Genomic DNA, 13,209 nt, shown 5'->3' with positions numbered 1-13,209 from the left:
ATCTGGGTCATAGGGTGTTTTTTTTTAGAAGGGGTCTGATGACGGCAGTTTTAAGAGCCGATGGAACATGACCAGCCTTGAGGGAGCTGTTGATGACGTCGGTAATCATGGGACTTATAGCAGAGATGTTCGATTTGACAAGGGCTGTGGGTAGAGGGTCTAGTGTGCAGGTGGAGGGTTTCATCTTGCAGATGATGTCCTCAACCTCTTGCTGAGAGATCTCCGTGAAGCAGCAGAGCGGTTGGAAAATCCCATGCTGTGGGTTGACAGTAGGGACAGACAGCGCAAGGGGTGGAGAGAAGAGAGCGAATAGTGGCAACTTTTGTCCTGAAGAAAGTAACAAAGTTATTGCACTGCTCTTCTGTAGTGTCGATGTGTGAGGGAGTTTGTGGCTTGAGGAGATGATCAATAGTGGAGAAAAAACGCTTGGAATTTCCAGGAGTTTTACTGATGATGCCGGACTAGAACTGTGACCGTGCTCTTTTGAGTGACTTTTTGATTATCTGTGAACAGTGAGTCCAGATCGCCGCTCGAGTACATGCCCAGCCTTCATGCTACGTAGCTCTGAAGTGAACCAGGGGGCTGAGCGTGAGAAGCTGACTTTTCGTTTTTTCAGATCTAGGACAGTACTCAGGGTTTTATTGTAGAATTCCACTGATTCACTGACTGTTGTGAAATTTGCAGGGGGGGGGGGGTTTGCTGCGGGTCCAAAGTCATGATGTCGATGTGTTTCAGATTTCTGAAATGGATTTGACGTTTGGGCTTGATGTGGTGCGACAATTTGAGCTCCATTGAAACAACCTTCTGATCCGACACCCCCAGATCGTACACCAACCGATTCGTGATGGGGGCAGAGTCAGTGATGACCAAGTCAAGCGTGTGCCCCCTGGTGTGTGTGGGGACATCAACTGCTGTTTGAGGTTGAGAACATCCAGTAATTGTTATAAGATTCCAGTTCTTTATTATGATATAAACAGCAGTAACAGAGAAGCAACCATTGGCAAGGAAAGTATTAGATCTCAGGCTTACACACACACACACACACACACACACACACACACACACACACACACACACACACACACACACACACACACACACACACACACACACACACACACACACACACACACACACACACACACAAAGAAAATATATCCAAAATAAATGAATCACAGAAAGACGTTTTCTCCCACCTCTAATTGATAAGAGCTGCAACGAGGGGAACCAAAAGTGTCTATGATTGGTTTTCTGTTGACTGTTGAAGATATACTGTATTGTTGGCACTTCCTAATGGGCCTTGATACACCTCCAATATTGGACTCAGATATAATGAGAGAATAATGAGGGGATTATGTTGGTGGCTAAAATCTGATTGGGTCTTTAAACCAAAATGATATTAAAGCTAGATGGAAATAAAAGATGTTGCCTTTTCTGAGGTCATACCCTGCTGCCCTCATGAAACTATCATGATTGTGTCAGCAAGTCATTAACATTTCTTTGTGATTCAAGATCATCTCTTGTTTTGACACGTGGAGAATGACCTGAAGTGACTGCTTTTTAAATGGTCTTATCTACTGAATTCTTCCACTGTATGACCTCGATTCCATACATTTGTAACTTTTAACACATTTACAAGGCCTGTCTTGAACATGTATGTAATGGGTAGACAAACTATCATCCCTAAAGCTAAACATCTTATCAGTATCATAAATAAATCACAAAAGACAGTCCTGGAGCTGTGGTTGTGGTTTAACACATATTATATATATATAATATTTGCATAGTCAAGTATGTAAGATAGGATCAACCTTGTTAGAATTGCCAATTTCTTCTATTCAGTTTCAAGTTTCAAGGCTTTTATTGTCAGGTGTGGATAGCTACAGTGTAGTTATGACAATACAAATCTGAGGTCACAGCTGCTTAGATAAAAGAGTTCATGCTGAAATGCAACAATATAGCATGTGGACAAGACAGAGGGACATTAGAGCGACCTGGATTGACGCACAGCAGCGATGCAGTGTCCTGTCAGACGTGATGTTATGTTGTGTGGGCCTATCCAAACATCTCAGGAGACTGCAGGTTATCACATAAACTGAGACTCAGCCCGCCTTATCAGACTGTCAGGAGGAAGGCTGCTTTCTTAAAAGACTAAAATTGAATCGTCACAAAGATGAGAACTGTGCCAATTTAGATATGTGGTATTGCCTCATTGTGTTGGTACTGTTAAAGTGTAGTGACCTAAATAGCAACTTTTAAACGGCACAAAACGGCAAATTCAATAATCCCACTTAATTCATATTAATTTATATTATGTAAGTGTTTTAGTTATTTGATTCATTGTTGAAGGCTTTAATATTCATCATGTTTTTACATTACCTGTTTGTAAACTTTGTACAATCCTTTACCTACAGCTTCACATCCACTTAACACGTAACTTACTCCTTGCATGTAGGAATATGAGTTATCTGAATTTGTTCAGATTAGTGTGTTTCCAACGTTGTTATCCTGTGTCAAGATCGAGAGTACTTTAAACAACATAGCATCATTACCGACAGAGTTTTTGAATATGACACCAGAAATTGTAATTAAGACAGATTGTTTCACAGTGTCAGGGAGGAGGCTGCACTTTCTGTTTCAGTCCATCTCATCCAACATCATTCACTGACTGGTGGCCTTAAAATGCAAAAACAACATGTTCACACTTAAACTGGAGCAACCACATTTCCTTTCACATTGCGGGTTATGAACAACCAAAAAAGATGTTGAAACGGTTGAATAAGAGAGGAGAGAGGTGTTGAGAGGTATGTTATCAGGGAAGGAATTCCAGCCTGTCACACCCTTAACCTGACCGTAGGAGTCTTTGCCTATCAGTGATCAGACATGATCTGATGCCTTCGAAGCAGCTCATGGTGTATGACTCCACTGTGACTGAATGAGGCCACTGTTGATTGCTCGATATGTTTTTGAGAGTAGAAACACTGTCCTACACTTTTAGCATCTTTCTGTTAAATGGTGTGTGCATGTGCAAGTCTCTGTGATATGGTCTTACACAGTGATTCTTTCTGCTTTCTAAGAATATTTGTTCTCTATTATATTTTCCTAGAAGTACAAAAATATGCTAAGACCGATCTACCAAAACCCTGCTGGTTACGTTCAACACGTGAGGATTGTAGGAGTTTGTTCTTGTGATTATTCTGATTTGCATTTTGCTTACAGATGGCTGCATCCCCTCACAAAGAAGACTTCATTCTGCTGCCACACAGAAAAGTTTAAATGCTGAGCCTAAGATGCAGAAAAAGGAGAGTGAAAGAGGGGTGAGATGAAGCAATGGGCAATGGTCTAGGTGCAACATACTGCTGATATCCCTATACCCAGCGCCATATAGATAGAAGAGTTACGACAACGGAAGTCCAAAAACGGTTATCGTCACGTGGTTCATGTAGACGAGGATCGTTCCCCGGAAGTTCATGGCGGGCAATGTGAATGCATTAATAACAGGAGATAGAACTACGATTTTTGGTAATTATTAGTGAATAAAGGTTTTGATTTGCAATATTTATACAACAAATCGATATGTGTATGTATTTACATCAATATGTTTTAAAAAATAAAATAGAATTTGTTAATATTAAGTGATAATATTAGGATTAGTGTGAACAACTAGTTTACATGTTAGGCTAACAGTGCCTTGGTTAAAGAGCCTGTTGCTGTTTATTTATAGCTTTGAATTCTTTAAAACCAATATTATCTTCTTAAACTTGTATGGTAGTCAGGAGCATCACTTTCTAATGTTTATTGATATATTTAGAGGGAGTGGATCTAAAGGAATGCTTCAAAATTCAGATTAGATTAATTTCTACCATTTTCTTAAATTCATGGTAGTTTCAGTAATCCCATGGTAATTGAGGACACAAGTTATCTAAATGACTAATGTCATCTTTATGGCTTTCAGAAAGGACAGGAGACCGATAGGACTAGCAGCAGCAGCAGCGGCAGCAGCATAATGATGATGATGTTAAATGTTGTTGTTTTAGGAACATCCATTGCAAATACATGGAATTCAATAAACATTGAATAGCATATCATGCAGTTTGTCTGTGCCTTTTCCTCCGTGTTGTCCTGGTTTGCTGTGCTGCCTCCTAGTCGCCACCATGGTTTGCTGTGCTGCCTGGGGATGCGCAAATCGCTCAGAGAAAGGAGTACGAATGTACGGCTTCCCCACTGACACAGAGCGGTTAAAAAAATGGCTGGCTCAAGTCAGCAGGAGCAATTTCACGACCAACAGCAAAAAAATATGTGAGGTATATATATATAGCCTACAAACACTGCATTTGCACTTTTTCACAAAACGAAAACCACACCATTGGGAAAGCTTAATGTTTTGTTTAATACAAAAAAACAGGGAAAGGCTTGAAAAACACTGAGAGTTGAGACTCAGGGTGCAGGGTGAGGGTCTCAGTGCAGGTATTCAGGCTCCATTGAATCCCCCTCTGGTTCTTGTGCTGAAAGAGGGAGTAACAGACAGGAGAAAGGGTTATACACACCTATATAGCACACCTATTGGATGGGAAATTGCCTTGGGGAGATAAGGTGTGGTCTATGTTCCCAACTGAAGTTATGGAACTTTATTATTTGTGAGTTTAACAAAGTATTGTAGCGACCCTGCAGTGCTGAACTGGGAGAGACTCACAAGGGGATTGTTGGGGGGAAGACGTTGCCCTAGTTAGCCGGATAGGGCGGGGAGAAAAAGGGGGTGGGGTTTACAAGTGACCGGAAGAGGGTCAAGCTACGGCGGGAGAGCTAGTGAGGGATCCTGAGAGAGCTAAGAGACAATACCGCTACCTATCTTTGTTGTTTTGGGCAGTCTTCCAACCCCGGGGTTTAGTCTGTTTGTAGGGTAATAAAACCCGGATAAATTACAGCCATCGTGTCCTCCTCATTTAAGTAGTTAGCCACCCGTGCGGCGGAGCCGCGAACGCTACATTGGTGTCAGAAGTGGGATTTCCCCAGCCCCCAGTCCCCGCACTACAGTTGGCTAACTACGCTAGCATCGCTAGCCACCGCCGGAGGACCGAAATGGCTGAACACGGTGAGAACACGGACTTATATGCCCCATACACCCCCCCAGAAACACCACGGAGGAAGCCAACCAGCGATGCACAGGTGGTAAGGAGAAAGAAAAAAAAAACAACCTACTCACCCCTTGCTACACTGCTGACGGACCTTCCGGAGGAAATAAAAGGAAGTCCGGTTAAGTTTGCTGCAGCCACCGGATTGCTGACTGAAAGAGCAGATGTAAACAAAGACACGTGTGGACCGGCTCCGGTGGATGCCCAACCAAAATCTATCCCGGAGTTGGAGAGAGACATAACGGCAAGTAAATGGGGTGGCCAACAAAAATCTATCCCGGAGTTGGAGAGAGACATAACGGCAGGGAAATGGGGTGGCCAACCAAAATCTATCCCTGAGTTGGAGAAAGACGTTACAGAAAGTCTAGAGGAACGTTTTATGCAGAAAATGAGCATTGCAATGGAGCGTGCTTTGGGAAATGTTCTCAATAACTCAAAAAGTGACATTAAATCCATGAGGGGAGGGGAAGCACAAGATGTTGGGGCTAAACCTCATGAGCCCTATTGCAATGTAAATTCTAACCATGCTACTGACAATGCCAGTGTGAGCTCCGAACCTGCTAACGTTAAGGATGCTCATATCACTGTTGATGTCCCATGCCCAACAACAACCCCCCACCCAAGTACATGCCCCAAAGCAAATACCTACACCGCCAATGGACTCGGCCAAGGTAGCTCCCTGACTGCGGGCTCGGCTAGTCCCTCTACTACCAATAGCCAAACCAGCGATGTGGTAGCTGCTCTGACCACCGCCCTCACCACGGCATTGATGAATGTGCAGGGACCGACACCTTTCCCCAGGGAAGGCCAGCTAAAGGTCGGACGCTATGATGGGCTCACTTCATGGGAAACGTACTGGGCCCAGTTCAACCTCCTAGCGACTGCGAATGGCTGGTCCCCTGCAAAGAGAGCAGTCCATTTAATATCCGCCCTGGAGGGTGAAGCTAGAAAAGTACTACTTGATGTGACTGCTGCTGATCTTGAGAACCCACTAGCTATTTCCAGAGCACTGGAGAGACGTTTTGGAAACACTGCCCCTGCAGTTGTGATGCGGCAGAGGTTTAATGAGCGGATGCGGGGTCCTGGAGAGAAGCTAGGAGTTTTTGCAGCGGAACTGCGCTACCTGGCTCAAAGAGGATTCCCCGATTTCGATGATGCAACCCGCTTGGTGCTAACGAAGGAGGCATTCATCCGTGGCCTGCAGCCCATCCCATTACGGCAGCAAGTCCGGCTCGCAGACCCACAGACCTTGGGAGCAGCTCTAGAGAAAGCACTGGTGGTGGAGGACATCTTCCTGGAGGGTTTTGAAAATGGCTCCACGCAGACATTGACACGACCTAAGGCTCAAACGTATAAGCCTCCTAGACCCAACCCTCCTCCGCTCGGCACAGAGAGCCCACCGTTGCCCCCAGAGGGTCGACAGAGTCAAGCCTGCTATAATTGCCACCAAAAAGGCCATACATGGCGCTTTTGTCCAGCTCCTGTCACCGCTCCGGAGGGTTCAGCGCCGGGAAACGGGCGGGGCTCGGTGTAGAGGGGAGTCGACCGAGCCAACCCTTGCCCCCCAGAGACTGTGACACTCAACCGGTGATTAGAATACTCCACCTCCCCTCTGCTCACGCCCTTTGCTCCCTTGACACCTTCCCCACAGACTGCTGCAGAATACCTGTACTGGTCAATGGTCAAGGGACCCATGCCCTGCTGGACTCAGGCTCCACTGCAACTGTTCTACACCCGGATCTCCTGCCAGCCGGAACTCAACCCCAAGCCACCGAGGTCCCTCTCATTACCATCACCGGGGGAGAGGCTCCCATGCTGGGGAGGTGTGAAGCACACATCCAAGTAGGAGCATATTCAGTGCGGCAACCGGTCTGGGTTGCAAAACTCAGAGAGAACTGTGTGATTGGACAAGACTTTCTGTTTAGGGCAAGAGCAACATTGGATTTTAACGCACGAGCTATTACCTTTCCAGGCGGGGAGTCTATCCCCTTCCTCAAGGAGGGCGCCGGGGACGTTGTAGTGCAGGGAGACCCACCAGGTTGGCTGGATCCTCCACAGTGGGGGCCCCCTTTCGCAGAGAGCCCTATTCCCCCACTGGATGAAAACCACCCACCATCAGACTCGGTGGTACACGGCCAGCCACCGGTACCGGCCATTGTACAGACCGCAACTGTAACCCCCGAGGCTGAAATGGAAGCCGCAGCGAATTCAACGGTCGCAGACCTTTGGAAGGAGAATCGGGAGGGCCTGACCTCAGATCAACAGGATAAGCTCTGGGACCTTTTGTATAAGTATCGACACAGTTTTTCCACCCACCCCAACGATGTAGGCTGCACACACTTGGTCCAGCACTCTATCGACACAGGGGACGCACAGCCAATCCGGCAACGGCCTAGGCGAGTCCCCTACGCCCGCAAAGCAGCTGCTAACCAAATGATACAAGAGATGAAAGAGGCTGGCATTATCGAACCTTCAGAAAGCCCCTGGGCTTCCTCGGTCGTAATGGCCCCAAGAAAGGCCGGAGGCTGGAGGTTTTGTGTCGACTATCGGCCGTTGAACGACAAGACTGTAAAAGACTCCTATCCACTGCCTCGGATAGATGAGTCTCTTGACTATGTGGCCGGCTCTGCATGGTTTTCCTCTTTGGACCTCCGGAGCGGTTATTGGCAGGTGGCCATGGCCCCAGAGGACAAAGCCAAGACTGCCTTCACCACAGGACGTGGCCTGTGGCAGTTTACAACCATGCCATTCGGGTTGTGTAATGCCCCAGCAACATTCGAAAGGCTAATGGAGAAGGTCCTCGCTGGTGTGCCCCCGGAGCGTTGTCTCATCTACTTGGATGATCTCCTCGCACATGGACCCAGCTTTGACTCCGCGCTCGAGAACCTGAGGGAGGTTTTAGAGCGGATCAAGGGTGCAGGCCTAAAGCTTCATCCTGGGAAGTGCATGTTGCTGCGACGTGAGGTCTCCTTCCTGGGGCACCGAGTCAGTGGAGCCGGCATCAGGACGGAACCGGACAAGGTTGGAGCCGTCCGGGACTGGCCCACCCCCACAGATATCCACCAGCTGAGGTCCTTTTTAGGATTAGCGTCCTACTACCGGCGTTTTGTGGCGGGATTCTCGACGGTCGCTGCGCCTATGTTCAGCTTGATGCGCAAGGACACACCCTTTAAGTGGGGACCTGACCAGGATGCAGCGTTCCAACAGCTGAAGCGCGTATTATGCGAAGACCCGGTGCTGGTTGCCCCTAACCCAGAGCTGCCATTCCTCCTTGACACGGATGCCAGCAACACGGGCATTGGCGCTGTACTCTCGCAGTTAACCCCGGAAGGAGAGCGGGTTGTTGCGTATCACAGTCGCACCCTTGATAAACCGGAGAAGAACTACTGTGTAACTCGCAAAGAACTGCTGGCGGTGATTGATGCTGTGGGGCATTTCAAGCATGTCCTCTGTGGCCTCCCATTCATCATCAGAACCGACCATGCTGCGTTGAAGTGGCTTATGTCCTTTAAGGAACCGGAAGGACAAGTAGCAAGGTGGATCGAACAGCTCCAGGCTTTTCAGTTCACCATACAACATAGGGCTGGAGAAATTCACACGAACGCAGACAGTCTCTCTCGCCGGCCGTGCGCCCCAGGTTGTTCCCACTGTGACCGTGCTGATGAGCGGGAAGCGGTGAACCTGAACCCGGGGATGGTGGTCTGTCGGGCCCTCTTACCCAACAATGCGAATAGGTGGAGAGAGATGCAGCTTGAAGACCCTGACCTTAAAATGGTCATGGGATGGCTGGAGTCCGACGTGCGGCCGCCTTGGGATGAGGTGGTTGCCCTCTCTGCCACCGTCCGAGGACTCTGGTCTCAATGGCCGGGAGTGGAACTCCAGGAAGGAGTCCTGAAGAGGTGCTGGCGGGAACCCGCCACCGGAGAGGAACGCTGGCAAGTCGTTGTACCTAAAGACCTCCGCAAAGAAGTGCTCCAGGTGCATCATGGATCCCCTGGAGTTGGACACTTCGGAGTAACAAAGACGTTGCGGCGACTAAGACAGACATTCTATTGGGGCCTGAGCCGGAGGGATGTTGAGGACTACTGCCGCCGCTGTGATGCCTGTACGGCTCGTAAAGGACCCCAGGGCCAGTCCCGTGCACCCTTGCAGCAACATTGTGTGGGGGCACCGATGGACCGAGTAGCCGTCGATATACTGGGGCCACTCCCCCGTACTACTGGAGGGAATCGGTATGTGCTAGTCGCCATTGACTACTTCACAAAATGGCCGGAAGCGTATCCCCTGCCTGACCAAGAGGCAACCACCGTAGCAGAGGCCTTGGTGCAAGGGATGTTCAGCCGCTTTGGCACCCCCTCTGAGCTTCATTCCGACCAAGGACGGAACTTTGAGTCACAGGTTTTCGCAGCAATGTGTAGCCAGCTTGGCATTAAGAAAACTAGGACCACCCCACTTCACCCACAAAGCGACGGTTTAGTGGAACGGTTCATGAGGACCTTGGGTGCTCAGCTGGCCCTCACCACTGCCCCGGATCAAAGTGACTGGGACCTGCAGATACCCCTCATCCTCATGGCTTACCGCAGTGCAGTCCAAGACTCAACCGGCTGTACTCCGGCGTTGTTGATGTTGGGCCGGGAGCTCAGAACGCCACCGGAGTTGATGTATGGACGGCCTCCGGATGCACCTGATGCCTTGGCTGGTCCGGAGTATGCCAGGCGGCTGCAGGATCGTCTAGAAAAGGCCCACAGCTTCGCCAGAAACCAGTCTCAACAGGCAGGTGTCCGCCAAAAGCGGGTCTATGACGTGCACGTCAAAGGTCAGGATTTCCAGGCTGGGGACCTTGCCTGGGTGTATGGACCAAAGAGAGTGAAGGGCCGTTGCCCCAAGCTGGATAGCACATGGGTTGGCCCTTGCTACGTGGTCGAGAGAGTGGGGGAGGTGGTTTATAGGGTCAAACTGGTTCCCAGAGGGCGCACAGTGGTACTGCACCGGGATAGGATGGCACCTTACAAAGGGGACCAACAGCCAGCCTTTCCTGTGACCCCTACTAGAGCACGGCGCGGGCCCCCCCGCCGAAGGAGAGACCCACCGATGCAGCCACTGGATGTCCTTCAAGGGGAGGTGGTGACCCCGCTGGGAGCAATAGTGCCACGGAATACTACTCCACAAGTGAATCATGGAGTAAGGAGGTCGCAGAGGGAGCGACGGATGCCGGTTCGCTTTCAAAGTGTTGCTCTACCTCGGGGACGAGGAATTACCGGGGGGGGCAATGTAGCGACCCTGCAGTGCTGAACTGGGAGAGACTCACAAGGGGATTGTTGGGGGGAAGACGTTGCCCTAGTTAGCCGGATAGGGCGGGGAGAAAAAGGGGGTGGGGTTTACAAGTGACCGGAAGAGGGTCAAGCTACGGCGGGAGAGCTAGTGAGGGATCCTGAGAGAGCTAAGAGACAATACCGCTACCTATCTTTGTTGTTTTGGGCAGTCTTCCAACCCCGGGGTTTAGTCTGTTTGTAGGGTAATAAAACCCGGATAAATTACAGCCATCGTGTCCTCCTCATTTAAGTAGTTAGCCACCCGTGCGGCGGAGCCGCGAACGCTACAGTATGATAAATGGCATCAGTAACAGATGTGATATGAATTTCTATAAAGTTGTCTCACATTCTTGGTCATATTTTATATACAGTATGTAATGAGTATAACATGTCCAGTAAGTATAAAGTGTTTCCTAATACTGTATATTCAACCACTATGGTATAGTGTATGGTACTATGGAATGGTATCCTAGCTTAATCTGTTATCTGTAAACGTTCCCTAAATCTACTGATTTAGGGATAATCCACTGACATCCTTTAATACACATGTTAATTTGAATCAGATGTACTGATAATATCCGCAATATAAATCTTTAAACTTGTTCTTACCTTTAAAATTTCTCACGAATGCTCTATTATGCTGCAACTCTACAGCTCTGCTAGCCTTGACGCTAACTTCCGGGGAACGATTGAAAGGCTCCACGATCCGCTGTCAGTACCATATTAGGCTTGTTTGAGACAAGCGAGACCTGCGCAGACCTGCGCAGTTTCGATCAACGTCTTGCTCGTGCGTTGCATGATGGTTAGTCATTTTGTCCGACTTGCTCTGGAGGCTCGCTCACATGAGACGTTGAAATCTCGCGGGACAAAGACGCCCGCAGCCTTGAGAGCGAGCGCAGTTCCTCTCCACGGGCTGCGGAGGCGAAATGCTTGATGGGAAACGACTCGCTGGTATCTCAAGCTGAGCGCTCATTGGTGGTTTTTACCCCGTGCTGCTGATGAAACTCTCCAATTGGCTCGGCAAAAGTTGTTGTTTGGTGTCAGTTTTACGTCGCCACTTTTTACGTCGCCACACATTTTTCATCATTGTTCCACAATGTTTATCATCATGAAATTAATATCTATATATGTTATACTATACTTGCACTGCTTAGCGTTTTTATACTTTATATATCTTAGCATATTCATACACACTGTTCATACTGCTCACAGGCTGCTGTGTATATCTAGTGTATTCATACCCCTCACTGTTTATTCATCATTCACTTCATTCTATCTTTTATTCTATAGATTGTGTACATTACTTTTCACTTTACTGCTTGTTGCACTCCAGGTTAGAAGCTAAACTGCATTTCGTTGTCTCAGTACCTGTAATCTGTGCAATAACAATAGAGTTGAATCTAATCTTGAGCAGGAACAAATGTATTTACTTAGTATATCTAACATTAACAATTAAACACATGTGTGCGTTCTTTATAAATGCAAACCGAGTCAAGCCGACTCCGGAGGTGGCGGTATGCACCTTAAAGTTGTTTGCAATCCGCCAAAAAACCGAGAGAAGAAGAAGAAGAAGAAGAAGAAAAAGAAGAAAAAGAAGAAAAAGAAGAAGAAGAAGAAGCCGACTCGGAGCTGTCCGACTTCAGGCAAGCTTTTTGAGACCTCCCCCGGCTGCGATCGGCTATTCTCGTCTACTTTCGAGGCGAGCCGCAACGCGTCTCAAACGAGCCTAATAACTAACCATCATGCAACGCACGAGCAAGACGTTGATCGAAATTGCGCAGGTCTGCGCAGGTCTCGCTTGTCTCAAACAAGCCTACTAACACCCGACTCACCGGCTTTGCCCGCCTCGCCCACGGAGGCGGAGCAGCCGCAGCCGTCTTCGTTGCCCCAAACACCGCCACCCCTCAGCGGCCCGCAAGTGCCAGAGGACCTCGGCAAAACAGAGCCTGCCCAGTTATATGTAAAAAGTACCCAACTCGCCTGTACAGTGGGGTAAGGCGCTCATTTTGCAGCTCATGGTTTCAAAACAGAGATTGGCTGGAATATTCATGTACAAAATATGCCATCTTCTGCTATGCATGTAGACATTTCGGCTCAAGTAAGTCAGATACCTTCACCACAACTGCCTACAACAACTGGTGCCATGCTCTTGTACGTGATAAGGGACTGGGAAGGCATGAATCAAGCAAAGAGCACATAGATCCATAGATCCATAGATCTCTTAATTTTGCTCTCAAAGTGCACCAGATTGATGCTTATAACTTATATAAAAATCTTCCCGGAGGAGCATGCCCCCGGACCCCCCTAGAGGAGGTGAGGACCCTCCTAGAGGAGGTGAGGACCCCCCCTAGAGGGTGTTAGGTCCACTATAAAAAATAGCACTTTACCACTGCACCCTCAGGGCCGTTTCTAGCTTTTTGGGGGCCCTATGCAAGATGCTTTTGGGGGGCCCTAGTTTTTACAGTTTTTTAACTACAATGGGGGGGATTCCGAAGCCTTTAAGATGATCTGTGGAGATAATCAATCTGTTACACTTTAATAGGAAAACAGGCTAATTTCACGAAAACCAAGCAATTGAAAATGACAAAAAATGATATTAAAAAGGTAAACAATAAGGCTCCTCTATGTCAATAAATGCAAGAGATGCAGCATTTTCTCAACAATTTTTAATTTACATTTCTCATCTTTCTCATCTTCCTTCCACGTCAGTCATTGGCTGACAGCCTAACGATGATTTGGACTTTATTACCCCAAAAACACAAGCC

The 13,209-nt window shown here is 48.0% G+C and overlaps 1 long non-coding RNA gene across 1 annotated transcript; it reads right to left on the bottom strand.

Annotated features, from left to right (window-relative positions):
• Positions 1 to 4,371: 4,371 nt before the first annotated feature.
• LOC307044696 lies at positions 4,372 to 11,345 on the bottom strand. The gene is made up of 2 exons (XR_013809662.1): positions 11,054 to 11,345; positions 4,372 to 4,505 (listed from the first exon to the last, which is right to left on the bottom strand). It is a non-coding gene; the product is annotated as an uncharacterized lncRNA (long non-coding RNA).
• Between the last annotated feature and the right edge of the window lie 1,864 nt (positions 11,346 to 13,209).

The sequence above is a fragment of the Notothenia rossii genome, assembly GCF_949606895.1.
Source record: "Notothenia rossii genome assembly, chromosome: 6".
NCBI lineage: Eukaryota > Metazoa > Chordata > Actinopteri > Perciformes > Nototheniidae > Notothenia > Notothenia rossii.
Note: the sequence above shows the minus strand (reverse complement) of the source record. Positions and strands in the feature narration are given on the sequence as shown.